Raw genomic sequence first — 26,990 nt, forward strand, 5'->3', positions numbered from 1 at the left:
CAAAATAGAATGTACTTATAGCATTTGTAAATACTAGATTGACAAATCTCTTTGCCACGGCGTTTTGATGGTACAGGAGTAACTGGAATAATTATTTGTGTTTATTTGTTATTACCAATCAAATAAAACACTTTAATGATGTCATAATTATCAAACATGGTATATGTTGATAACCTCGCCTTCATGAGACAAAATTTCATGACAATCTGTCTATGAAATATTGTCTCAATACACACAAAATATAACCTCCCTTTAACAGGACAAAAAAGTGTTCATCTGTGAATAATTGTCTATATACAGACAAAATTTTACAATGGAAATTTGTCCATCTCTGAACATTTTTCATAGATGAGGACAATTTTTCATGATACATAAAATTGAGAATGGAAATGGGGAATGTGTCAAAGAGACAACGACCCGACCATAGAGCAGACAACAGCCGAAGGCCACCAATGGGTCTTCAATGCACCGAGAAACTCCCGCACCCGGAGGCGTCCTTCAGCTGGCCCCTAAACAAATATGTATACTAGTTCAGTGATAATGGACGTCATACTAAACTCCAAATTATACACAGGAAACTAAAATTAAAAATGATACAAGACTAACAAAGGCCAGAGGCTCCTGACTTGGGACAGGCGCAAAAATGCGGCGGGGTTAAACATGTTTTTTGAGATCTCAACCCTCCCCCTATACCTCTAGCCAATGTAGTAAAAAAAAAACGCACAACAGTACGCACAGTAAAACTCAGTATAACAGAAGTCCGAGTCCGATGTCAGAATAGGAAACAAAAGAAAATAAACAAAATGACAATAATACATAAATAACAACAGACTACTAGCAGCTACTGACATGCCAGCTCCAGACCTCAATTAAACTGATTGAAAGATTATGTCTTCATCATATGAATATCAGGCACAATCCCTCCTGTTAGGGGTTTAGTATTATACCGTCATAAAATATATGAGAAGAACATAACCCGTGTCATGCCAACAACTGGTTTTAGAATAAATGTGTTTAATTCCGATGCAAAGACCCTATAAGTGAATCAATATTAAAGCCAAAATATGCAATCTTTAATGACCTGACAACAGTATCGTAACTATATCCCTTCTTAATAAGTCTGTTTAAAGGTTTTGTTAGCTTTTGAGATGAATACTCACATTTTTGAGCTTTGTAAAGAATATTACCATAAAAGATTGGATGTGAAATACCCGAACGTATAAGATGTCTGCATGTTGAGTTCTATTTACGAATGATGTCCTTGTACCGATGATAAAATTTAGTAAATGTTTTGACTAGTTTATGATATCGAAAACCCTGGTGTAATAATTTTTCAGTAATACATAAATTTCTCTCGCTAAAATCTAATACGTTGTTACATACACGAGCGAATCGTACAAGTTGAGATATATAAACACCATAAGATGGTGACAAGGGAACGTCACCATCTAAAAATGGATAATTAACGATAGGAAATGAAAAATCATCTCTTTTATCATAAATTTTTGTATTAAGCTTCCCGTTAATGATATAGATATCAAGATCGAGGAAAGGACAGTGGTCATTGTTAGTATTAGCTTTATTTAAAGTAAGTTCAACAGGATAAATTTCTTTAGTATACACACTGAAGTCGTCATTATTGAGAGCCAATATATCATCCAAATATCTAAAAGTATTGTTAAATTGTTGTATCAGATGTTGTTTCGATGGGTCTTTGCTGATTTTAGTCATAAATTGTAACTCATAACAATACAAAAACAGGTCCGCAATAAGTGGTGCACAGTTAGTCCCCATTGGAATTCCGATAACTTGACGATATACGGAATCTCCAAAGCGAACAAAAATGTTATCAAGTAAAAATTCAAGGGCAGATATAGTATCAAAGCATGTCCAATTGACATAGTTCTTTTGTTTGTTGCTACTAAAAAATGACATAAAAGAGTTTGAACATATGTATTCGCATTCCGACTTTTTAAATGCCCATTTAATTAGGTGTGTGATTTTTTTCTTAATAAGAATATCAGGCAAAGTGGTATATAGGGTAGAACAATCAAAACTTTGAACAGATTCAAAATCACCAATATATGCATGTAATTTATCAAGTACTTCGAATGAGTTTTTGACACTCCAAAAGTAATTAATTCCACTATTTTCAAAGGCCTTGTTTGAACAATTTATTATCAGGTTTTTGATTGTACCAAGTGTACTAGTAAGTAGAATAGACAATTTAGTAGTGAAACAATGACTTGAAGACGAAATAAATCTATATTTGTAAGGTGATTTGTGTAGCTTCGGAAGCCAGTACATAGTTGGGACTTTCATTGTATTTGGTTCTGCTTGTAAAGAAGTAGCTAATAGTTTATGTTTGTTACAGATATCGTTTTCTGAAAATGAAGTCAGTTGGAATGTTGGTGAATTCGTGATTTCCTTTTGCAGAACCTCAATGTAAAATTTACGTCAAACTATAATGATATTATTAGCAGCTTTATCAGCCGGGACAAAAACAAATTCCTTGGCTAGTTCTTTTAGTTTATGTTTGATACGAGAAATAGGATTTTTATGGTTGTTGTTAAGAGTAAAATGTTCTTTAAAATGTTGTATACGTATATCAACTATCTTCATTACTGAATTAAAAAAAAGAGTCCAAAGATTTTTTGTCAGCTTTTTCCCGTTTTATCCATTTCAAACAGTAAGCACGAAGTGAGTCGTGGATGATATTACGACACTCATTCCAATTAATAATTGACGGGGGGCAATATTTAGGTCCTTTACTGAGGAATGATTTTAACTCTCGGTCGCGAACGATGTTAAGGTCTCCTGTTATAACATGGGAAATGGGGCCATAAGTGTATTCGGAATTACTAAAATTACATGACGTTGGTGTCATAGTCATGAAATATTGTCTTTGGGGACAATATTTCATAGGACAATATTTTGCTTTACACATACGAAATATCATTTACCTAGTACTAGTGGTTCACCATAAACTAGACGTAATCACAAACTAATACATTGTTGACGCCGCCGCCACCGCCGACGCCGGAAACACCCTACCTGTGTCTCGCTTTTTGACTCCGTCATGGCGAGACAAAATTGCCTTATAAAATTACGACTGAAACCCATAACTCTGGAAAAAAAATTATCAAAATAGAAACAAAGCCTCCTTCAAATAATTTAAATATTTCAGAGAAGTTTCATGAAATTGGAACAAAGCATTTTTATTTAAGAATATTTTAGGGATTTGGGACCTCAATGCTCTTTAATTTTGTGCTTTATTTGACCCTTTTAATTTTATTGATTCGATCTTTACTGATGAGTCTTTTGTAGACAAAATGCACGTCTGGCGTACAGAATTTTAATCCTGGTATCTAAGATGAGTTTATTTTTAAGGACATTTGGACAGACGCATGGGAAAACTGTTGATAAATTAAATCCCAAGACACAATTTACAAACTTTTTGATTTACTACGTGTTTTTCTTGTGTGCGAAATCCTTGTTTGTTTTACCTGTCTAAACTCTTATATTTTAAAACCCTTTTCTGAACATTTAAATAATTGATTGTTTGTCAAGAATAACACAACCTCGCTATTTGCTAGTATTTAACGCCACTTTCAGCAACACCGACTTTATCATGGCCACCACACAACTTAAATAATGAGAAAACAAAATAAATAAACGACATTCGGAGGCAAGATGAACAAAATAGTCATAACAAAACTACCAACACATGGATTTTCACCTGCTTTGAAGACCTCTCTATAAAAAAAATAAAACAAGAGTTCACACGCTGAAATATCTCGCCTGCTTTCTTAACTATTGGTTTTATTTTGATAGTCCTAAATATAAAGTTTTACTACAAGTATCACATAAACTTAACACGATAAAAAAAATGAGGTCAAGGTCAGATGACTCCTGCCAGTTGGACATGCACACCTTACAATCATTTCGTACACCAAATATAGTATACCTATTGTTTATAGTATCTGATATATGGACTTGACACCGAAAACTTAACTTTTTTTCTTCATTGTTCCATGATATGAGGTCGAGGTCAAGTGATAAGTGTCTGACAGGCATAAGGACATTGCAATGTACTCACATACTAAATATACTTATTCTATTACTCATAATAAGAGAGAAATTAACATTACAAAAAATCATAACTTTTTTTCAAGTAGTCACTGAGGTATGAAAATGAGATCAAGGACAATGAACATTTGACAGACGGAAATTTCATAACATAAGACATCTATATACAAACTATGAATCATCCAGGTCTTATATCTTCTGAAATATTCAGCAGAAGTTAGTTAACGCCGTCGCCGCCGGATCACTATCCCTATGCATCGCTTTCAGCGCCATTACTTACCATCTCTCTCGAGAGAAGGTAGCACAAGTACTATGTTTCAAATGAGAAGGTGAAAAATTCCATATATATTGAATAGAGTTTAAGTGCCGTTCTAAAGTTGACAAATGTTTTTAATACCAGCCATGTCCGTAAATGGTCGATGCACAATGTTATACAGGTGAATTTTAATCTATTTGAGTTATACAGCTCATATTTACCAATAATTCAATTGTCCGACTATAAAAGTCATTGTAGAAAAAAATAGTCAATTGCCAGGAAAATTTGTCATTGTCAAATGAGTGTTTGTTTGAGTAAATTAAGTCATACACAACAAGTAAAACTGTGAGCTACTGCTCACTGATGATACCCCCGCCGAAATGTTTCTGTTAACAGGAAGTTGTTGAGTGATGAATCTGAAAACGCATCACACGGTATAGCTGACTTATATAAACCCTAAAACCAAATTTCAGAAATGCTTGTCAAGTAGTTCCTGAGAAAAATGTGACGAAAATTTTCAACTTGGCTATCATGTGTAAAATAATACAAGTGTTCGGTAAACAGGAAGTTGTTGAGTGAAGAATCTGAAAACGCATCACACGGTGTAACGTACTTATATAAACCCTGAAACCAAATTTCAGAAATCCTTGTCAAGTAGTTCCTGAGAAAAATGTGACGAAAATTTTCAACTTGGCTATCATGTGTAAAATAATACAAGTGTTCGGTAAATAGGAAGTTGTTGAGTGATGAATCTGATAACGCATCACACGGTGTAACTTACTTACATAAACCATGAAACCAAATTTCAGAAATCCTTGTCAAGTAGTTCCTGAGAAAAATGCGACGAAAATATTCATGGGACGGACGGACTGACGGATGGACTGACGGAAGGACAGACAGAGGTAAAACAGTATACCCCCCCCTTTTTTTAAAGCGGGGGAATAAATATTAGCACAAGACACAACCAGAGGGCTCATACGGGTCGAGTGATGATACAAAGGCGAATTGTTATTATCTATTTATCACATACTTGACAAATGCTTAAACAAGGGCACATCTGTTCCTATATCGCTCACCTAGTGAAAAAAAAATCGCCAGTTTGCTAATTAGGACTTTTTTATGCATATACTATAGGCGACTCTTCGTGTTGCTGATGAGTTTTGCAACTTGCATGTTTAACTTACCTCCTATATTGATTTAAATAACAGCTAAAACTTCAAGGAACTTTTCAGGGGCAATAACTGTAAAACGGATTATAAAATTTTCAGAGTAGTAGATCTTGTCATGCGGATAATTTTTGCAGTTTACACTTTTAACATAGCGCAAAAAGTTTTCAAACTAACAGCAAAAAATGTCAAAAATTAAAAGAAGGTATATTTCAGGGGAAATAACTCAAAAACAGGTCAACAGGTTTATCTGAAAATTTCACCTTGTCATGCGGATCATTTTTTTTTGCAGTTTACAATTTTAAACAAGCTTCTATATTTTCCACAATAACAGCAAAAGCCTGCAAAAATGATATCGTAGGATCAATAACTCAAAACAGGTCTACAGATTTTTCTGCAATTTTCATTCTTGGCATGTCGATCCTTTGTGCAATTTGCACTTTTATCCTAGTTCCTTTATTTTTCTCGATAATTGTCAACAACTGATAAGAATTGAAACAAAAACCAGGGGCAATAACTTAAAAAATGAATGGTTAGATTTTTTACAAATTTTTAGGGTGGATAAATCTTGTCATGCTGATCATTTTTACAATTCTCACTTTTAATCTGGCTCCAATAATTTTTGGAACAATGGCAAAGAAAAACCAACAAATTCATTATCAAAATGAACATTTTAGGGGCAAAACTCCAAAAAAGGCAGACAGATTTTTCTTCAATTTTCAGGGTGAATATAACTTGTTACATTTTTACAGGACAATTTCTCTCTAAGTGTTAAAATATTTAGGGATTTTCACCCAAACTTTAGTTTGACGCCTATATGTTCTGTTTATAGACAAAGTAGAAATGTTGGTTGATCATCCTGGACAAAAATTACAAACTTTATAATTGATATCCTACAGAAAAAGCAGACAAACATTGGTTTTAATCCATCCAGCAGTTTGAGAGGAGAATAAATTATTTTAAAGGGGAAAGTTTATGGGCCGCGGACGCAAAGTGAGGGCAAAAGATCACATGTAGGACCTTTGGGTCAGGTGAGCTAAAACGTGAGAAAAATTAATAAATCTGTAGGAAGATACTTGTTCAATTCTCCACAGTAATATTTTCATTATTACAAAGCTTCCAAACAGTTCCAAACTATAATAGTCCTCGAATACCATATGTCAATGTCAATGATTATCTTATTGTCCCGCGGTGTCATTTTGCTCGACGTTGACAAAATGAGTTTCCCGCCCGCTGTTAGAAACACGTTTGTCGTCAATGAGAACAGGGCAATTATGTGGTTATAACACATGTTTTTGTTACGTGTTGATAATTAACATTACCAACACGAACTTTCACATTTGTATCTAGTTACAATAACCATGCATGAACGATATATGTATCCCCTGTTCAGAAGCCAAATACAGTCCCATTGGAAAATAAAAGTGCTCGTGATCAATGAGGGGTTCAAGATCACTTCCATTTTGCTTTGAATCAAAATCAAACATTGCTTTGTATTAAGCGAAGAAAGATATGTCGACAATATCTTCATTTGAGCTATCTCCCTTTGTACACAATTGTAGAACCGATGGCTTAGTCGTTAATAATTATGTGGAGGCATGTAGGCATCCTATTTAATATTAACCAAGTTCTAGTTTACGGCCTCAGACAAAAATAGTTATAAACATATAAATTATCTGAGTATATACAGGTACTAATAAATAAATGATATAAAATAGATCATTTTAACAAGAAATCAATGTTCATCTAGCTGCACTATGCGGTGTGCATGCAAGAAATACAGGCATAGAAGAGATTAAAATACATCTCACAGCGACGTGACTATATACAATCTTCACCAAACACCGATATGATTATTTGACCAAAAAAAAAAAAGTTTAGGGAAATATGACTACACTGTCAACGCTATAATTAAATAAATTACAAATATACAGATTTGAGCCTAGGTTCATCAGAAGGAATTGAAAAATATGACTGTTTACGCGGCCAAATTTACTCTCGAGTCGTGAGTACAAACAAACCTGTGCACCTGGTAAAGTTTTAAGGCATGACAGAAACTTGATAACTAAACTTTAAATGCCTTTTTATGTTTCAGTAAATTTTACACTTAACATGATTTTGAGATTTTTTTTGTCGTTTCCACAGGAGAGCCAACAATAACACCCGAATTTCAAGTTTAAATCACCTATTGTTGTCAGATACTTATTATTTTCCCAGTAAGAACATCTCAAACATTTTTCCAAACTTGGTTTTTTTACACCTTCTGTGAGAACGAAAAAAAAAAATAAATCTAAAAATCCATCAAAATTTAAAATATTTTCAATATAAAATGCATTTAAAATCTAATATTGTGGTTCCTGTCATGTCTTAAAACTTAACCATGTGCACAGGGTTGTCTGTATTCAGAGTAAATACGGCGATATTTGTCAAAAGATTATGATTAACCTTAATTTAAAGATAGTCAGAAATATGATTTTGTGTAAATGCCATATCATCCTAGATTTTGACTCAGCGGAACCGTACATTTACATTAAGGAAAAAAAACAATTCAGTAACATTCCACTTATTTGAAAACAAGTATGCATAACTTACCTGTCAACAGCTGGGAAGACAAAGAATTTCATCAAACTATAGATATTTAATGACCTCTTTATCTATTTAGTCGACATCGAACCATTTACTGAATGAATAGGTTGTTTTATATTGAGCTTGACCCATTTTCTACTGTTGTTTATTATGTCATTGCATTTTCGACGTACGTGGAAAAAAATGAAAAGGTATGATTGTTATGTCATGCATAAGTGATCGTCTAGGTATTTCGTAGTAGTTGATCATTTTTGTTTTGTTTAGAAAGTATACATAAATATAACAAAACTAGTGTTACTTGATCACATTTAAAGCCCAATACATTGGAATATTCAAATTCATTTTTACATCGCGATGACCGTGAGGGCATTCCGATGTATTGTTGCCGACGAGATTTCTACTTACGTAACTTTCGTGTTTGACTGGTAACCGATCTATATACGCGTACATTATCGCTTGTTATAAATTCATTTCTTCATTGAATACTCATAAAAATATTTTTGTTTAGAAAATAAATTAATAATATGAAAATGTTTTGTCGTTAGAAAAATATATATATAAGTAAAAAATCATTGAAAATATCTATGCACACGTACAGAAAAATTGTGTTAATGAATGCGGAAGAATATCTGTTCTGTTCTGTTCTGTTCAGGTATGTACCTCCGTTTATATTTGGAGCACTCCACTTATCGGATGAGCAATTTAAAAATACTTACTTAACCGAAAAAACGGATATCTTTATATTTACAAATATATGATAGAATATAATTCAAAAATAAAATTAGTTAAGGTGAAATAAATAAGAGTTTATAATGTCTTTGGTGCGTTAAAATATTAAAAGATATTAATAAAAAGTTGTATGTACACAGCACAAATGGCGGTAATACGATTCAACTTTTGGGGGGAAAATATGAATGCCTGCTCAAATCTAATCTATTAGAAAAATCGAATTATCACAGAAGAGTGTCCACCATGCACTTGCACTGCACTATTATTAGAATAGTAGAATAGAATGATATACAAATGGATGAAAATTATATATACATGTAACTGTTATATACAAACATTAATATAATATATATATGACAACAAACCAGAGTGCTACTATATCCGATGTTCAGTACTTCAGTACTTTGGTTTATTGTATTCATAGAGGTCGGTCAATTTAAAACGTATCCAAAGTATCCGATACGTTGACGAATTTGCATCTCGGGGAATATGCTAAAATAATTATCCCAAACGAAATAATTACTCGGTGTACTATTTTTGAAGAATAGTGGGGATAAATTTCATATGTCGTACTACCCGTCAGTGGTAGACACCCTTTTTGTAAAACAAAATTATCGCCAATCTAGAAAAATAAACCAGCGTTTAATTGTTGTAGTTCCCCATGAAATAAAGATCTTTCATATGCAACATAGACTTGAGGATTATGTACCCTTTTGTTGTTTCAATGCTAACAATAAAGAAGTTCTATATTAAGTTGAAGTGAGGCATTCAGAAGTAAACAGATGCAAATTAATTACTGTAAATTCAGAAATTATTGCGATGTTTTTATTATTGCGAAAAATGAGACAGGGTTATAAACGCAATAATTTAAACTCGCATTTTGAAATTTTGTTTATGAATTAAACAGGATTTTTCTCAAAATTGCAAAAATTAAAATCGCATTTTAATCTAAAATGACAAAATCGCAATAATAAATGCACGCAATAATTTCTGAATTTACAGTAGTGCCACAAAGTTTGATCCCCGTTATTCTTTAAAAATGGTACATTGATCAGGGTAAATATTTGAGCATATTCTCCCAGATGCGTATACGTAAACATATAAATTGAATGACCTCTAATACAACTATCGAAAAAATCAATTGTATCCTAGACATTGGGTTTGGGAGGTTACACATTTACACATAATAGACTGCAATTTTAGGGGCCAGAAGCAGGGCAAACATTTACATAAAAAATATTAAAAAATAGACGAAAGATACCAAAGGGACTTTCAAACTCGTAAGTCGAATTTCAAAACAAACTGATAATGCCATGGTAAAAAAACGAAAAACAACGAAGGACGAACAACAGTACACAAAACACAACATAGAAAACTAAAGACTGACCAACACGAACCTCCCGAGGTGATCTCCAGTGCTACGGAAGGGTAAACAGATCCTGCTCCCCAAGTGGCATCCGGCGTGTTATTCAAGTAAGTACAAACCCGGTGATAAGTTTAATTCAGTAGGTCAGATTTGAGAAAAAGAGGACGGGATTGTGGTTGCAATAATTCGAACATACCCGTCGTCGTCTGTGAAACAGATATTCTATAACGGTCAACCAACTATAGATGGCTACCGTAAAATGTTTGAAGCAATGAATTCAACTTCACCACTTAGAACACTGGGTTCAATAGCTTCCTTGTAAGCAGCAACCCTCTATCTAGGAAATCCTGAAAGGAAATGCAAGCTTTGGAATATCTGGGAGAAAAAAAACTCAAGATGCTGGTGCTGCTAGAATGTTGCTACATAGAAATAGAAGTTCACAATTGGGAAGCTGAAATCATCTCTGTTGTCGTAAAGTTTTGTGGTCAACAGACACTTATTGTTAATTTTTAGATGTAAATCACGATATTAGGCATATTTAGCTGTATCTGTTCCATGCTTTATTTCAAGTTCTATAGGATTGATGTGCTCAACATCGTCACCAGTAATATAGATTAAGGGTTTTTCAACAGGAAAGATAAGCACTCGGAGCACGGTCGTAAGTGCACGCTAACGTACAAATACTATGACTTATCCTTCAAGACCAAGAGTGATTGTGACCTTCACGTCACATCTCTTCATTCAGGAAATAAATATCAGTGTATTTTTTGCGAGAAGAAATATAAACAGAAGCAAGATTTAAAGAAACATCGATATACATGTCAGGTAATTTGATTTTAAATTTATCAAGAAAAGTATAAAGTATGTTATATCGGGTTAAAATGAAGATATTAAACGACATTCAAGGAATTAAGTTGTAAATCATTTTCTTAGGATCGAAATATCCTGTTTTTATCAATTCGAAAGATTAAGTTGTTAAAACGAGATTAATTGTATTTTTAAACGGCATTCAAGGGATTAAGTTATAAAAAAAAAAAGCAAAGGCATCCAAAATATCATGTTTTATCAGGTCGAAAGATAAAGTTGTCGAAATGAGATTAACAATATTTTTAAACGATATTCAAGGAATTAAGTTGTAGCGATATTCAAGGGATTAAGTTGTAGTGATATTCAAGGGATTAAGTTGTAGCGATGTTAAAGGGGTAAAGTTAAAAAAAAATTAAAATTAAAGAATCGAAATATCCTGTTTTATCAAGTCGAAAGGTTAATTTGTCAAAATGAGATTAATTTCATAGAAAACAAGTTAATACATCCGCGTTACCTCCCATTTATAGATAATTTTAATTTCAGTTATCTATAAATTCTCCTCAACCTGGCCCAAGTACAGCGGCAAACTCAAACGACCGAGTACACACTCACCGAATCCAGGACCCAGTTCAACCTCTCCACAACGTGGACCCAGTTCATATCGGTGTCGTCGATGTACTGCCCAATTTCGGGACAGACGTCAACTGTAGCTGCACGGCATGAGGGAACATTACCAGACGGAGGCTGGTGCCATTCAATCTCGACCATGGCAAAATGATCAAGCACCATGGGAAGTCGACGATGATGACAATTTGAAGAAAAGTATACGAAAGCAACGCACCTCTCATTTTAGAGAATCACCAGGAAATTTCCGTTTCTTCTACGTATAACGTCCCACTGACCAACGACTTAACTGTCCCACAACTGATGGAACAGGCACAACAAATCTACGATAGACAAGGGCAAGCCTTTCGACTCAACCTGGAATTTGGTCTCTTTTCAAGAAACACGGAGACGGATGAATACCGCTATTTTCGAGCGTATGCCAATGAATCTCTATTACTGCGTCTCCAGTTGTCTACATTTCAAGACGTAGAGATTTGAAGACTGCGATCTGTCTTCAACGTTTCGATGTCACCAATTATTACGTTTTGCGTTAGCTACCCGATACGAAATGGAAACCCTACCTGATCACCAACGTCCGGTTCGTTCTATACCATTTGAACTATCCCTTGGGATACATCGGCAACCAGTTACCGGAGTATACCACTGTATCTAAATCGATCATCGCTCTGAACAAAAGTAGAAAAGGAAGTGGCTACAAGGACCATCTATGCACCTCCCGATGTCTGGCCGTCCACAGGGGACATCAACAAAATGAACTGGAATCGCACACCACGACTGTACGATGAATGGATCCAGTTTACTTTAGACAAACACCTAGACGTCGAAACCGATGCCAAGATATTCAAGGATTTACCAATATATCAAATGGCCTATTTCAAACATTGTTTCAAGACCAACGTCAACGTCTATCATTTACGGGATGACGGTGTAGCCTTTACCGTCTACAAATCCCGATGTCAGTACGACGACACCGTGCACGTAAATCAATTCGACCATCATTTGTCTTACATTTCGAATTTAACGGCGTACACCCAAAAGTATCAATGAGGGACCTGTGATCGACATTTCAACCGGTTAGATAACATGAAGCAATATCAACTCAAATGTACTGTTCAGATCATGTACAATTTGAAACCCGAAAACCGGATTCGACAAACTAGAGGAACAAGGCATCCACGTGCAAGACCGATTATACCCATGGTTTGTCGTCTACGATTTTGAGGCCATGCTCATGCCGATCCATGCATATGACTCAAATTTTGAGAAGTTGACGTGAACCCAACGGCACGATCCGATCTCCGTCTCCATCTGCAGCAACGTCGAGGGATTCACTGATCCACATTGTATCGTCGAACCTAACTCTCGTCCGTCTAATGGTGGAGTATATGTCAAGCATTGGAGATAAAACGTATCAGTTGGCCCAAGACAAGTTTGCGGATGCGTTCGCCCAACTCGACAAAGACATTCAGAATCCAATGCGACCTCTGCCCGAGGACGAAGACGAGGACGAATATAAATTAGATGCCTTTTTGGACGATGAAGAATTGCAAACCACGCCGAGAAGGAGAAAAACGTCTTTAACAAGCTAAAAGAAGAACTCGACGACTACTGCCGCCCAACCGTCGTCTTGGGATTCAATTCGGCCAAGTACGACATGAATCTGGTCAAATCACACTTAGCAAAGCAACTTGACATGCACGGTTCAGTCAAAACAGTTGCCGTGAAAAGAAACAACAGTTTCGCCTGTTTGGCCAACAATCGTTTTATATTTTTGGACATCACTTCATACTTACCTCCCGGAGTTAGCTATGCTAAATTCCTAAAAGCTTCGACGTCTCTGAAAATTTGGGATTCTTCCTATATGAATGGTTCGACGGCGTTGACTCATTCGACACTTCCGTCCCACGATGCCTTCTACAGCTCATTGAAAAATCCAAAATCTCTGTCGAAGACTACACTTTCTTTCAAAATCGGCATCTTCAAATCCTCCATCTCCGTACCCGGACTCGCACGACGTATGCTCTTCGATACGGATCGACGGGCGGGAGTCTTCTTTGCCCTCTTGGACGAAATCAATAGTTATCTTTATCACACCGTTAAACAAAATTTAACTGGTGGACCGTCCATAATTTTCAATCGTCACCACGAAGTTGGACGATCGTACATCCGAAACAATCCGGAAAAACCATGCCAGAAGATTCTTGGATTCGATGCCAACGCTCTCTATCTCTGGGCCATCGACCAAGACATGCCGACTGGAGCCTTTGTTCGCCGTCGTTTGGATGATGGATTCAAACCCCCCAAAAAAGAGATCAATACACTCTGATGTATGATTGGATGGAGTACCTTAACCATACACAGGGTCTCCACATCTAGCACTAATTAAAAACAGGGAATGAGAAAAAGATCGGTACCTATCCCGTTGACGGTTTTGATGCGCAAACAATTTCACGGATGCTACTGGCATGGTAACGATTGTTGGATGACAAAGTCAGTCAAGGACCAGAAATGGCAGAAGGACGACAGGCCAGGAACGACAAGACCGATACACGGTCGTCGAAAAATTGGTGTGTCGATTTCGAGGCGAGATTCGAGGAGACGACAGCTTGAACGCCTTCTGTGATTCCCAGAAACCACCGACGCCACAACGTTCCGTCACAGAAAACGAAATTCCAGAGGGTGTCATGAACGATCGACTCTTTGGAATGGTTGAATGCGACATCCGAGTTCCCGACGTATGGCCATCGTATTTTCAACATCCGACCAAGACACCTTTTGAATATTTCAAAGAGATGTCGCCTCTCTTTTGTTCCACTGACGTCCTGTTCGACATCTTTGGCGAACACATGCAGGATCACGTCCGACGATTCTAATTATCGGAAAACCTCGTCTTTTGATTGGTAGGATGCGAACTCGACAGATGCTGATCGCCACTCCATTGCTGAAATGGTATCTTGAACACGGCATGGTGGTTTCCAAAATTTATCAGGTGGTTGAATTTACGCCGCATTGCTGTTTTCGCGATTTTGTGAAAACAGTGAGCGACAATCGTCGAATGGGTGATTCGCATCCTGATAAAGCCATCATCGCCTATACGTCCAAACTGGAAGGGAACAGCTCCTACGGCGGAACCATCATGGACCAAGAAAAATTTCAGTCAGTCAAGTACGTTCAGGGCGAAGGTAGGGTCATGAACGAGGCCAACAAACCTCAATTCAAGAAGTTGACTACTCTTCTGGAAAAGGATGCGTATTTCGAGGTCAAAAAAGCCAAAGAAAAACTCGACATCAACCTTACGATCCAGATTGGTTACTTCATTTTTGCAGTACGCAGTTTTATTATGATTTTCTGGACGTCTATGTGGACCGATCCAACTTTGCGTATTGTGAGATGGACACCGATTCCGCGTACATGGCCATCGTTGTCAAACCAGAGATGCAAGACGCATATCATGGAGCACTCACTGGATGTTGTCGGGACGATGTCGAACCCGAATGGTGTCCTCGAACATGCTGTTCGACACACGCCAAGTTCGATAATAGAACCCCGGGACCTTTAAAGTGGAATACGAAGGTGACGTCATAATTGGTCTTTGTTCGAAAACATACTAAGACGTGCCAAAAAACTGCCACCGAAACGTCTAATCCATCGATCTAGTATGGTCCGAGAAGTAAAGTTAAGTTCAAAAGGGATCACCAAACGGCGCGTCAAGGCCCCAATGTCCACTTTCCGTCAGGTCCTCAATACACAAAAAGTGGGGTGCGGCACTCTTAAAGTTTTTAGAGCACGCAACTACGGAATATCGACTTACCATCAAAAAAGGAATGGGTTTTCCTTTTTTTATTGCAAACGTTGAGTGTTGGACGAAGGAGTGTCAACCGTGCCCCTCGATCTAGAGCTATATCCCGTGCCAAAAGAAGAAGCCCTGAACATTTATAACAGAGAACCACTCATGGAGGTCGACGAACCGACCAGAGTTGAAAAACCATGGAAGTAGACCTCGACGATCAGTACCGATATTTGATTCATTTATTGGAGACAAACTTTGAAGATTCATTATTTTCTATGTGGTAATTTCTATCATAATGTTTTTATTTGTATTGAATACATTGTGAAGTTATCAATGACAGTGTGAAAGTTTCTTAGTTTTATATTTATCCTCGTTTGCATGGTAAAAATGAATACCAAATCATCTCGGTGATTAAAATTGGATCGAGAAAAATTTTTACTCTCTGTAAATTTAAGTATTCAAAAAATTGAGTCTTTAAAACTATATGTAAATAACATAGGAAGGCGAGGTTTTTTACTCATGATAATAATTGTCATTCTTCATTTTTCATTTCTATTGTATGGAGTGCAAACAGGTACATGCATATTTCTTGAATGTTTTATAAATGTATTTACTCTTTGAACAGTCTTGTTTTATCTAGTGCGTTCAATAATTCTTAATGGTGTTGTATCTAATACGAATCATGTGTCGAAAATCAACAACTAAAACACATATTCTACATTTTATTAAACCAAAAAACATACACAAAATGCAGTATATACAAGAATACTTTTTTTGCAAAAGAAAACGTTAGAGTCATAAAGTGATCCAGGTTTTATCGTTCTTGGCAGGTATTCCAGGTGGTCCGAGCTTTGGTTTCTTTTTCGGTCCTAGTTTAGGTTTCTTCGACGGTGCGTTTCCCTCGCCTATCTGACGTTTACGTAATTTCTGATAAATGTCGTATGGGATCAGTATCATTTTGTCCATGATTTTGCTACGTTCGGGAGATGTACGACGGCAGTCGATCCACGTTGAAGCGAACTCAGACGATCCCGGTTTGTCGACGATTTCCACCCGAGGGTTGTTAGAATTTTCCTGTATCTTCTTAGTTTGATTTTGCTCAAGGCTTTCAACTGTGATTTGTCGATTGTCACCAATTAAGCCTTCATCTGTTCTTTATTGGTGGTGCGCAACAATTCTAAAAAATGCACTTGTTCCTTCAACAAACGACTCATGGTTCGACGTTGGGATTGATTGCGGACTCTTATGTCTTTTTCGGAACGTAGGCGATCATGTCTTCTCTTAGGCCTGGATACACGTGGGTTCTCAATCTATAGGTGTCGTCCGAGTGCGGTGACAAAAGATATCCAAACGGCATAGACACAGCGTCGGTATAGGCCTCAGTGAGTACGTTCGAGCGTCCTGGTTAGAGTTGTCGTCCCAAAGTGGAAATTTGAGACATGTCCCGATCATTATTCATCAGCACCAAGTAGGTCGTATTCAGAGCGATGATTCTCGATCTGGCTCCTTGGACGTATAAATTTTGACTCAAGAATAACGCGGACAGTCGTCTGTGATGCGATCCCTGTGTGAACAATAGTTCCATGTCGACATCGCGTACCACACAACGCACCAACTCATCCAACACGACCATGCGGTGACGCCTATCAACCGTAAATTCCGCGATTTTCTTTATCGATGGTAAGCCCTTGTGAAACGTTAGGCGAGGTATCGTTTCTTCCATTTTGTCAAATAGAAGTTGGTGTATGCCGTAACAATAGAGCACTTGGACTTGCGAGTCTTCGACATACACGTCGTCCAGGTGTTGTAATAGCATGTAGACGAAACGCGTCTTTTCACAATTCGTTTGACCGGTGATGCACATGCTAGAACACGGTAAAAATGGAAACACCATGATGCTCTGTCTTCTCCAAAGTCTTTCTTATGTTTTCTTCAGCGAGGGACTGGGTAGAGCGTAACCGATGGCACTGCTCAGTAGAGTGACCCACAGCACGTTCTTGCCGTTTTGCACTGTCAGATTAACAATGGACGTGACGATAATGCTCAATGAGTATGTCGCGGAACGAACGGGGACGGAAACGTTCTCGCACGAAATAAACACAGTAGGCTCCACAAGTGTCGCTATCGCTCGGTTGAATTCCGGTCGACGTGTAAAGATATCGTGTCCGTTAGTCACCAGAACGTCTTCGAAACGAGGTTCGTAGATCTGTGGAGGTTTTAAAACGAATCGAAAAATTTTGCATGTCCACGTTTCGGGAAGTAAAATACGGTCCAATGTGTTCCTGCTTACGAACAAGGATCGGTATTTACTGTGAACGTTCTGGGTCTCTTTCCGATCGACACTGGTAATTCATTGGCGCAAATCACTTGAACGTACTTCCAAGAGATTCATAGTTAATCAATTTGATTGAAAGATGGCTTTCGTTTTCTCTCTCTTATAACTTCCGATTTGGCCATTTCGAGACCCTGTGCGACGGGTGTGACCATTCGACTTTGGGTGTCTCCGATCTCCAGCGGGCACCGCTTCTGACGATGATTCGTCCTTTGTGATCGGGTCGAACTCTTTCATCCTTTGCGTCTGCAAAGTGTTGCTCCCATTTCTTGTAGTCGTATATGTATGCCACCCATCGTCTGTTCGTTTGGTCCATGTGGTACGATCATCGATGTTTCCTAGACTCTCTAATGACTGATGATCCGTAAAAACTGTTCGCAAAGAGTCTTTGTCTCTTATTGGTTTTGTAATCACCAATAACACTCGTCAAAAACAGAAGTAATGAATTTCCCGTAAGCATCAAGGTTTCTCTTATCACTGTTCACCAGAACGAATCGATAACACGACAGCTCGATTGAGGTAATGATGTCTCAATAAACGAGGAATGACGTCATGATACATCAGCAATGCGTTTCGTTTTGTATGTAACGATAATCTGGGTTCTATGATCTGACGTAAGACAAACGATCGTTCTCTGAAATGCACGGTGTCTCGGGGAAGGATTTTATTATCTCCGTTTACTATATATCCTGCAACTTCTCTTAGGCTTCCATCTGGTCTTTCGGTATGTATCGGAAGAGTGATTGACTCGTTGTCTTGTCATCTTGTCCCAATTCTCTGAGAAAATAAATGCGTTCGTATACGTCCGAATGCTCCATTTTTACGTCGGCTTCATATCTCTCTTCTCTTTTAGTCTTTCAGTGACGAGGCGGGAATCCAACTGTTGAATTTCGTGGGCCATCCCATCCATTTCACCAGCATTCCGTTTCGTTTTCTTCGTAGCACTTTTTCGATGCGGTATATCGTATCCTCCGTCACCGTTACTTTACTCAATTCGGACTGGTAGTAGGATCCCCCAACGTATTCTCCGGTCGTGTCCTTTAAAAAGTAGTACGGGATGTTTTCTTGTATTCCTCGGTCGACAACCACGAAGTATTCCATGGTCCAGCGTTCGTCGTACTCTCTGTCGAAAGCTTGTCTCAGAAAAGAAATCCGAACAGTGTCTTCCTTCTTAAAAACGAAACGGGGGGTCGTACCCTTAACTCGTGTTGATCGTCCATATTGCAGTTTCAACAAATGTGCCTCATTGTTTTTGGTCACCGCCCCGCGTGCGATTTTAATGGATCGATGAATACTCCCGTTATAACTCTGTGTCTCGGATTCTAAGACGTCGATCCATCGATGCGTCTAATGACGAGACATGTATCGACTCCGTTTCGATTTAATTGTCTTGATGGCTCTTTCCGCATACGCACTCTTTTGTTCGTTTTGTGTGAAAAAGTGGTCAACTTTCTCCGTTTGAAGAAGGCGATGCACGTCTTTGTTCCGAATCTCTGTGCTTCTGTCAGATCTCAATTTTGAGGGTTAATTGTCGGTGTCAAAGATCGACTTTAGAGCGGTGGCCATTTCTTTACCTTGAGTCGATTTTAGCGCATACGTGCGAACGACACGAGAGAAAACATTGACGACGAGTAAACTGTATCCGTATCCGTCGATGACCTCCACATATGATTTCATTACGGCCGTGTCTGCATCCCACTGATAGTCGATGAATGGAGCGATCACTCTCCGTCTTTGAAATTTTTGGTTGATCCGTCTATGTAGACCGAAAGTCTCTTGCGTTTCCAACCATTTTCTTATCTTGGTTTTTCCCAATACATATTTTCCTTCTTTTCGTACGGCTTTGTACAATTTATCCACGCCACTGAACGAACCCGGATGTTGTGGGTCGTAATATATCTTTTGGAGGTAGTCTTGATAGGTCATTGTCTTGTTCTCTTCCTGTCTCGTTCCAGAAAGGCTGCGATCATGTCGGATTTCCACTGGGGTTTTCTTAGGTATTTATCTTTGAGATATGCTGCTATTTGATCTCGACTCTGAGTGGTTTTGCTTAGGCTATGTGGACGTTGCAGAGTTTCTCTCTACAGTATGAGAATGTACGTCTAATCCAATTTATGTTATCTTATAGATACAGTTCCAGTTCTACAAGAATGACATAGATGTCGTCTTTGTCGCTCGTTCGTTTAATACCCGTGATTATCGTTTTACCCGATAAGTGACAGGTGAAATGCATCCCATGACGTCGAAACATGACTGCCGGAAACAATTCAGGGTCATAACTATAACACCTCGGAAGACCTTTAGGATCGATTCGTCCGCTCAACAGGTGCACGGCTGAAGCAGTTACTATCCTGACGTTTGAGAGTTTCACCACCGACGAGCGTCTTGCAAGGACTGACACTTTCCGTAACGGTTAATTTTTCTGTTAGAAAACAATAGACAATTGCCGCCTATTCTCCGATGTTGCCATATTATGGCAGAGAAAAGACGGGGATCGTAGCGAACATTGACGAGTTTATGTGTCAGATCGCGGAGATCGATTGTACATCTCAAGTCGCCTAGAATGACTTCGTTGGTCAGTTGCATTCTAAACCATCTGCCAGATCTTCGAAATCGGATCTACGAAGAGCTCCAACGTAGTTTGAAAACGCTTTAGGGCCTCTTCTCGTCAGAACCATTAAGAGTTGTCTAGCTTTGTTCCTTTCTGTGTTTTGATACAGAATATCTTCCGTCAGTTCGTCGGTGAGAATTCGACTTAATTACACATATATTTTACAATTGTTTGTCATAAATAGATTTAATAAACAACTGTCACCATTCTGTAAAACTATGAGGATTGCATTCCGAACACCGCAAGAATCCTAATTGGTTTTGATGATCGGAACTCAATGGACATGGCACAACGGTGCTCAGTTCTTGAACAAAGTCACCAATTACACTTGCTGCATCTTTTTATTTAGTGTATTCCACAGGCCTCAGTGTTATTCCTTTCTTTGTCGGAACGACGTCTGTAAGGTTGGGTGGAAGCCAGTTCTGCCTTAAATCAACGCACACACTGTTTGTTGTTATACTGGCATACACATTTCCCCCAACGTGTGTTGAGTACGTTTTATTTTCGACAAGGGCCTGGTCAAAATAGTCAAAACTATCTACCAACATCTTCCCATTCTCTGATATCTATCCTTAACTGATCTTTCCATTCAGTGGCCTGAACGTATCTGTCATTTCCAAGTTCTACATTACAGCTTGTTGCCATTTCGACTGACTTGTTGTAAATGAGATTAAACAAGGTGTGCCTAGCTTTATATATATGCAGAAAGTTATCTGTTTTCTTTGGTTGAAAAAAACGACAGAGTGTACTACTAAACATATGTCATCATAATCCGATTAAGCAAACGATATTTTCTTATATATATTTATGTATAGGGGATTAACATCCTTATTTGGTCATGTAATTTTGCAGTCTTTCATTGGTCGAAATATGTGACATACGTCATACGTTCTTAATCGGATTATATCATCTATATTTAGTCTTAGGGGCATTCCACATTGTCCGCCACATTGGGCCCTTGAGCCCTATGTTTTTAGTTTCATAAAAACCCTTAATCTATACTACTGTCACCCAACCTTGACTATTTATTGAGAGGACATCATCTATATAGCGGAACGTGAAGATTATTCTTCCAAAGAAGCTCCTGTATGAAGTCAGCCTTGTATGCATAAAGGAAAAAGACAACAACTAGAGGAGCACAATTGGATCTCGTGCGAATGTCGATTGTTTTTTTTTAAACACATCCTCCAAACGTTAGTTGTTAATAAAAAAAAACCCAGCATCTTGATAATTTCAGTTTCAGAGATTTTTTTTAAAGAACGATTTATCCCACCCTAGGACAAGATACTTGTATCTACGTTTGTTATTCTTTTTTATGAAACAAAGTAGGACCAATTCTTTCCATTTTGCCATTAAGATTGGAATGGGGAATATTTATATAAAGGGTAGAGAAGTCAGATGTTTTAATAATATTGCAAGATGAAAGAGACTTAGATCATTAAAAATATAGGCTTTGCAGGTGCAAATGTAAAAATAAGCAATTCGGTAAAAAAATGTTTCATTGGGAAACGTATAAATGTATGTCAGACGAGAAAGACCGACCTCTGCAGACTAAACCAACCTAACAAAATAAACCAAACCGACACCTTAAAGTTTATGGTGTTAGCTTGCATCAATCTATAGCCGATGTTTCGTTTCGTTTCTTTCATATACTACACATGGGTTAAGACATTATCACCTGACTAAAGTATCAAGTATCTTGAATGTTGACAACATACAACTCCCAAACACGATTACACTACTAAACACGGATGTGTCCAACATGCATAGCATAAACGGACCATCACCACTATCCTAAACATTTTACTTATTATTATTATTATCTAATCCAAACACTAATAGTTAAAACATCAAATTTGTAGATTTCGATCTTCAAGTTGCAGATGAGACTCAGATGCAGATGGTATTAAACGATCTCGCACTGAAACTAATGAGATTCGTGATTGCTAATGAGACAACCAACGACCAAAACACAAAGATGTAAACATTAACTACTTAAAGTCACCGTACGGCTTACAACCCATAGAGTAAAGAAAGCTATAAAACGCTCCGAGATAGCAAATGTTTATCAAAGCACTGACGTACTGCTAACAATGATTATCATATGCTCTAATGACTGGCAAATTATTAATACAGAATTCAATCTCACTTTCAACTGCTAGAAGTATCATGCAGTTATTTTATTACGTTTAGTACCAAATATTTGAATAAGATTTAGAACGATTATTTAACAGTTTATTAATTTGGTAAGTTTTTTTCGGGACAGAGGGTTGACATCAAATGAGACAACTAAAATAGAAATGTCCAAGGCACTGTCTGAACGCCGGATAACGAATTCAATAAACATTTGTATCAAAATGCTTTCATAAGCGACATGTAGAGCCAATTTTTTTTTTCAATTTTGTATCAAAATGCCTTCATCAGCAACATATTTTTAGGTTTTATAGAAATATGTAAAAATTGTTTGAAACGTTATTAGTATTTGTTAAAGACTCTATGTAATCTCTTTAATATTCTGTATCCAGTAGGATTTGTCAAATTATATTTATTTTGATGTCAAAATCGAGAAAGGTTTATTATTTTCTGAAACACAAATAGGTAAAATGCATATATCCAGTTTCTGCCATGACTTAAAGCTTTATTATTTGAACTGGTTTGTCTATTTTCAGAGTAAACACGGCCATATTTGTCAATTCCTTCTGATGGACCTTAAGAAAAAAAAGCAATTCAGCAACTTCACTAATTTGTAAATGACTATGCAATAACTTACCTGTCAACAGCTTGGTAAACCAATGTATGTAATAAACCTAAGTATTTGATTGAACTCGTTATCTATTAAATTTCTATTCTATTTACTGGATAAATACGTTGTTATATTTACTTTGTTAAAAATGAACGAGTCAGTAAATATAATCCACTATCACTTCTGTTTAGTATGTCATTGTATTTGTACATTCAAAAGATGGAATGACCTACAAAACATGTGATGCCATAACTAATTGATAGTCTATATTTTTCGTCGGGTGGTGGTAATATTTATTTAATACACATTTGTTTGGAAAATTTAATTCAAACACAAGATTATTGATATATTATGATTTTGATGATCATTTTATAAGAAAACAATGTTTCTATAACATATACCTAATGATATCAAGACGATATTCGATTAGATTTCAAGATTCAAATTAATTTTTATTGTATTAATACAACCACCCCACAATAGACAAAAGGCAATATTGTACAGTTAAGAAGAGAGTGACAGTAGCTTAAAATATATAATGATATATGACTACAAATATTGGGGTATTTTTAAATATTTTTAAATATTCCTTGATTATCATGTACAAAAATATTAACATGCTAAAAGTTAGACGTTTTTGTCTCAGAGAGACAACCATTAATGTCCGGTATTTTGCATTGATTTGTATAATGACTGGAGAGCGGCTGCTCAACATTGTGGACATATTTACACTCAAATTTCCAAACGGATTCCCCTCTGTAGCTTGGGTTTCATCAAACAAGGCTATTTGGTTGTGATGCTAAGATATGAGCATCTTCACCTTTGCTACCTCAAGGGAATTATTGTGGCTTTACAATCTAATGAATTTTAAAAGGCGACAGTAGTTTACCGATGGTAAAATCTCGAAAATCGACCAAAAAGATAGGACTAATCTTTTGGGAACACATATACAAGATATGTATATGTGTGCTGTTTGCGAAACTCCATATTTTTCGAATGGTAAAAAGTAAAATCACAGAAAGACTGAACTCCGAGGAAAAGGCAAAATCAAAAGTTCAAACACATCAAACGAACGGATAACAACTGTCATGTTCCTGACTTGGTACAGGCATTTTCTTATGTAGAAAATGGTCGATTGAACCTGATTTTATAGCTAGCTAAGCCTCTCACTTGAATGACAGTCGCATCAAATTCCATTATATTGACAACGGTGCGTGAACAAAACAAACAGACACAATAGGTAAAAATGTCAAAAATGTAAGTGTTTTATCAGAAACAGTATTGACAGGGCTGAATGTGCCTTGGTTCGAGTTTCACCAAATGTGATTGTAGTGCTAAGACCAGATTTAACGCCAAACGATGTATTAAAAAACCCAGGACAAACAAGGAACAAAATTTGCCATCCAAACATGTTTTGAAATAACAAATAGTTGTAGAGTTCAGTGCTTATGGAAATTTTAAATAATCAGTAGGACTTATTTTTAGTTATTAAAACTCTTAAAATTCAAGCATTGAAATTCAGTAATAATCATAGATAAATCTGCTCTTTTCTTCAATACTTTCAATGGCTAAGTTATTGTAAACATTTCGTTCTATAAAATAATTTCAGGCATTTTGCAAAATGCATTTCAATGTGAAAAAAAATTAGTCAATAAATAAAATGACTGAATCTTACAGGCATTTTGGAAAATGCATAAATTTAGAAAATGCCTGTAACATATATATTAATCATATTATGTATCTAACCAGAAATTGAAAAATGTAAATGTTTATCAAATGTTTGTTCAAGAATACATTAAAAGATATAATAAAAACAAAAAGGATTTAAAGACATTTATGCATATTTCTTTTTCAAGCTATTTCATTTGAGATGTGTCGGACGGATAGTCACTAAGAAATTATCATAAGACTCCCCATAAAACATAAAAAAGAAGATAAAATGGAAAAAAAAGGAAAAAAAAATGTTTAAAGGGTAAAACCAGAGAAATGTTTTAAATAAAAAGATGTGTCGTTGAAACCAGTAAAGCAAACCCAGGGTAAAGACAAAAATGATAACTGACATTTAGTGAAATTGGTACCGTTAATTTTACTACTGAGATCTATTATTATGGTACAAATCGTTTATTGTATTGCAACTTAAGAACATTTTTTTTATATCAAAAAACGAGAAGATTTGGTATGATTGCCATCGAGACTACCTATACTATCCATCAGAGACAAAATGACGTACATGTAAGCAACTATAGATCACCGAGCAAATGAGCCTATAAAAGGTACCGGAAATCGGTCATAGTTCATTTATTTTGATGTGAAATACCAGTTGTCTTTTCCTATTTATTGTGTTTCTATATGTTTATAAGTTTCTCCATAGTCGGAGCACCATATGTTACTTAAAACACCCCTAAAGTTGGTATAGTCATGATTTTCACCCCTTTAAGTATAATGGACTGATCCAGATGGTAGTATATAAACCAACCCAAAGACAGAGAAACTCTGTCAGTTTTATGTGGACCGTTGAAGTGATAACATCAGGGATTATTTTCCAACTGGTAAGTAGAGTGAATTAAGTGATTCCATAGGATATATATGAATAGTGGTCGGATTTATATGTGGATATTGAAATAGTGATTGTGATATAAAGTGAAACTTATATAATAAGTTATTTGTATACTTGCTGGTGTTGCAAGTTGTACTATGTAGAAATGTGGATACTTCATAGATTTGTATTAGTGAGAATACAAGGTGTATACTTGCTGGTGTTGTAATATTGTGGAAGTGTATTAGTGAAAGTGCAGTGTTAAACCTTACCAGTTTGGATAATATTTATTGTGTGGGAACTCAAAGGGATAGTTAGTGCGTGAGTTCAGCTGTGTTTATATATATATTCCTTGTGCATTGAAGGATTTGTGCATGTGTAATTGTGTCATTGTGTTATTGTGGTTAGTTGTAGACTAACAAGGTGATACTACATATTGGTGGACGTTGTAAATAGAAGTTGTATATATGTGATTTTGTGTTCATACGTTTTGTGTGATACTTACCTGATGCATGTTGCATAGTAATCTGTTGGTGACATTGTGTAATAAAGGGCCTGTTGCATGTTGCATAGTGATCTGTTAGTGACATTGTGAATAAATCGGTCTTATACATGTTGCATAGTGATTGCATAGTGACATTGTGTATATATATTCAGTTATGAAACATTGTGTTTATGCATTGTGAATGAGGTACTTCACCTTGCATTTTGATTTATGTACATTGTATATATTTTGCGTTGTGAATCCATTTAAGGATGTGTTAATTGTTTTGAATAGGACAACTGGCTTTGGTGAAAAACTGAGTTGAACACTTGAAATCCTGATTTATTCAGATACGGATCCATTGATCGCTCGTTACACGTTACAATAGGATAAAATCCAAAACAAACAACTTGATGTATGTACAAAACAATTTAGGAAAATAACAATTTTGTAGATAGCGACCAACGACAACAAATGAAATACAGCTTCCTGACGTGGAACAGGCACATACAGAATGTGGCGGTGTTAAACATGTTTACGAGTGTATAAACCTTCCTAAACATAGGACAGTGGGGATAAAAACATATAATAAGAACAAATTGTAAAACGCGGTTGAAAAGGGTTGACTTATCAGGTCAACAAATAGAACAAACATACCTAACAACAAGACACAATACAAAAAGACCTGATATTAGAGTAGTCACAGTTACTGAAAGCTAGTTAAAAGCCAGTTACAACAAATGAAAAATAATTATGTTTCCCAGACTAAATTATTAGTCAGTACACATACATGAATTTAGTATAAAGACGCATTAGACAGTCTGAGAAACACATGCTTTGTGCAATGCCAAAATACAAGTATAGACAA

At 36.5% G+C, this 26,990-nt stretch overlaps 1 protein-coding gene and 1 pseudogene across 1 annotated transcript in view; both read right to left on the reverse strand.

Annotated features, from left to right (window-relative positions):
* Positions 1–8,260, reverse strand: part of LOC127704173 (sulfotransferase 1B1-like) — a 34,363-nt gene extending 26,103 nt beyond the window's left edge. The window contains exon 1 of the mRNA XM_052208065.1: positions 8,104–8,260. The gene's annotated coding sequence lies outside the window, so the exon portion shown is untranslated. The remainder of the gene's footprint in view (positions 1–8,103) is intronic.
* The window catches only part of LOC127704174 (sulfotransferase 1B1-like), a 91,528-nt pseudogene extending 68,387 nt beyond the window's left edge, over positions 1–23,141 (reverse strand).
* Positions 23,142–26,990: the final 3,849 nt, after the last annotated feature.

This window comes from Mytilus californianus, unplaced genomic scaffold (genome assembly GCF_021869535.1).
Source record: "Mytilus californianus isolate M0D057914Y unplaced genomic scaffold, xbMytCali1.0.p SCAF_6, whole genome shotgun sequence".
Lineage (NCBI taxonomy): Eukaryota > Metazoa > Mollusca > Bivalvia > Mytilida > Mytilidae > Mytilus > Mytilus californianus.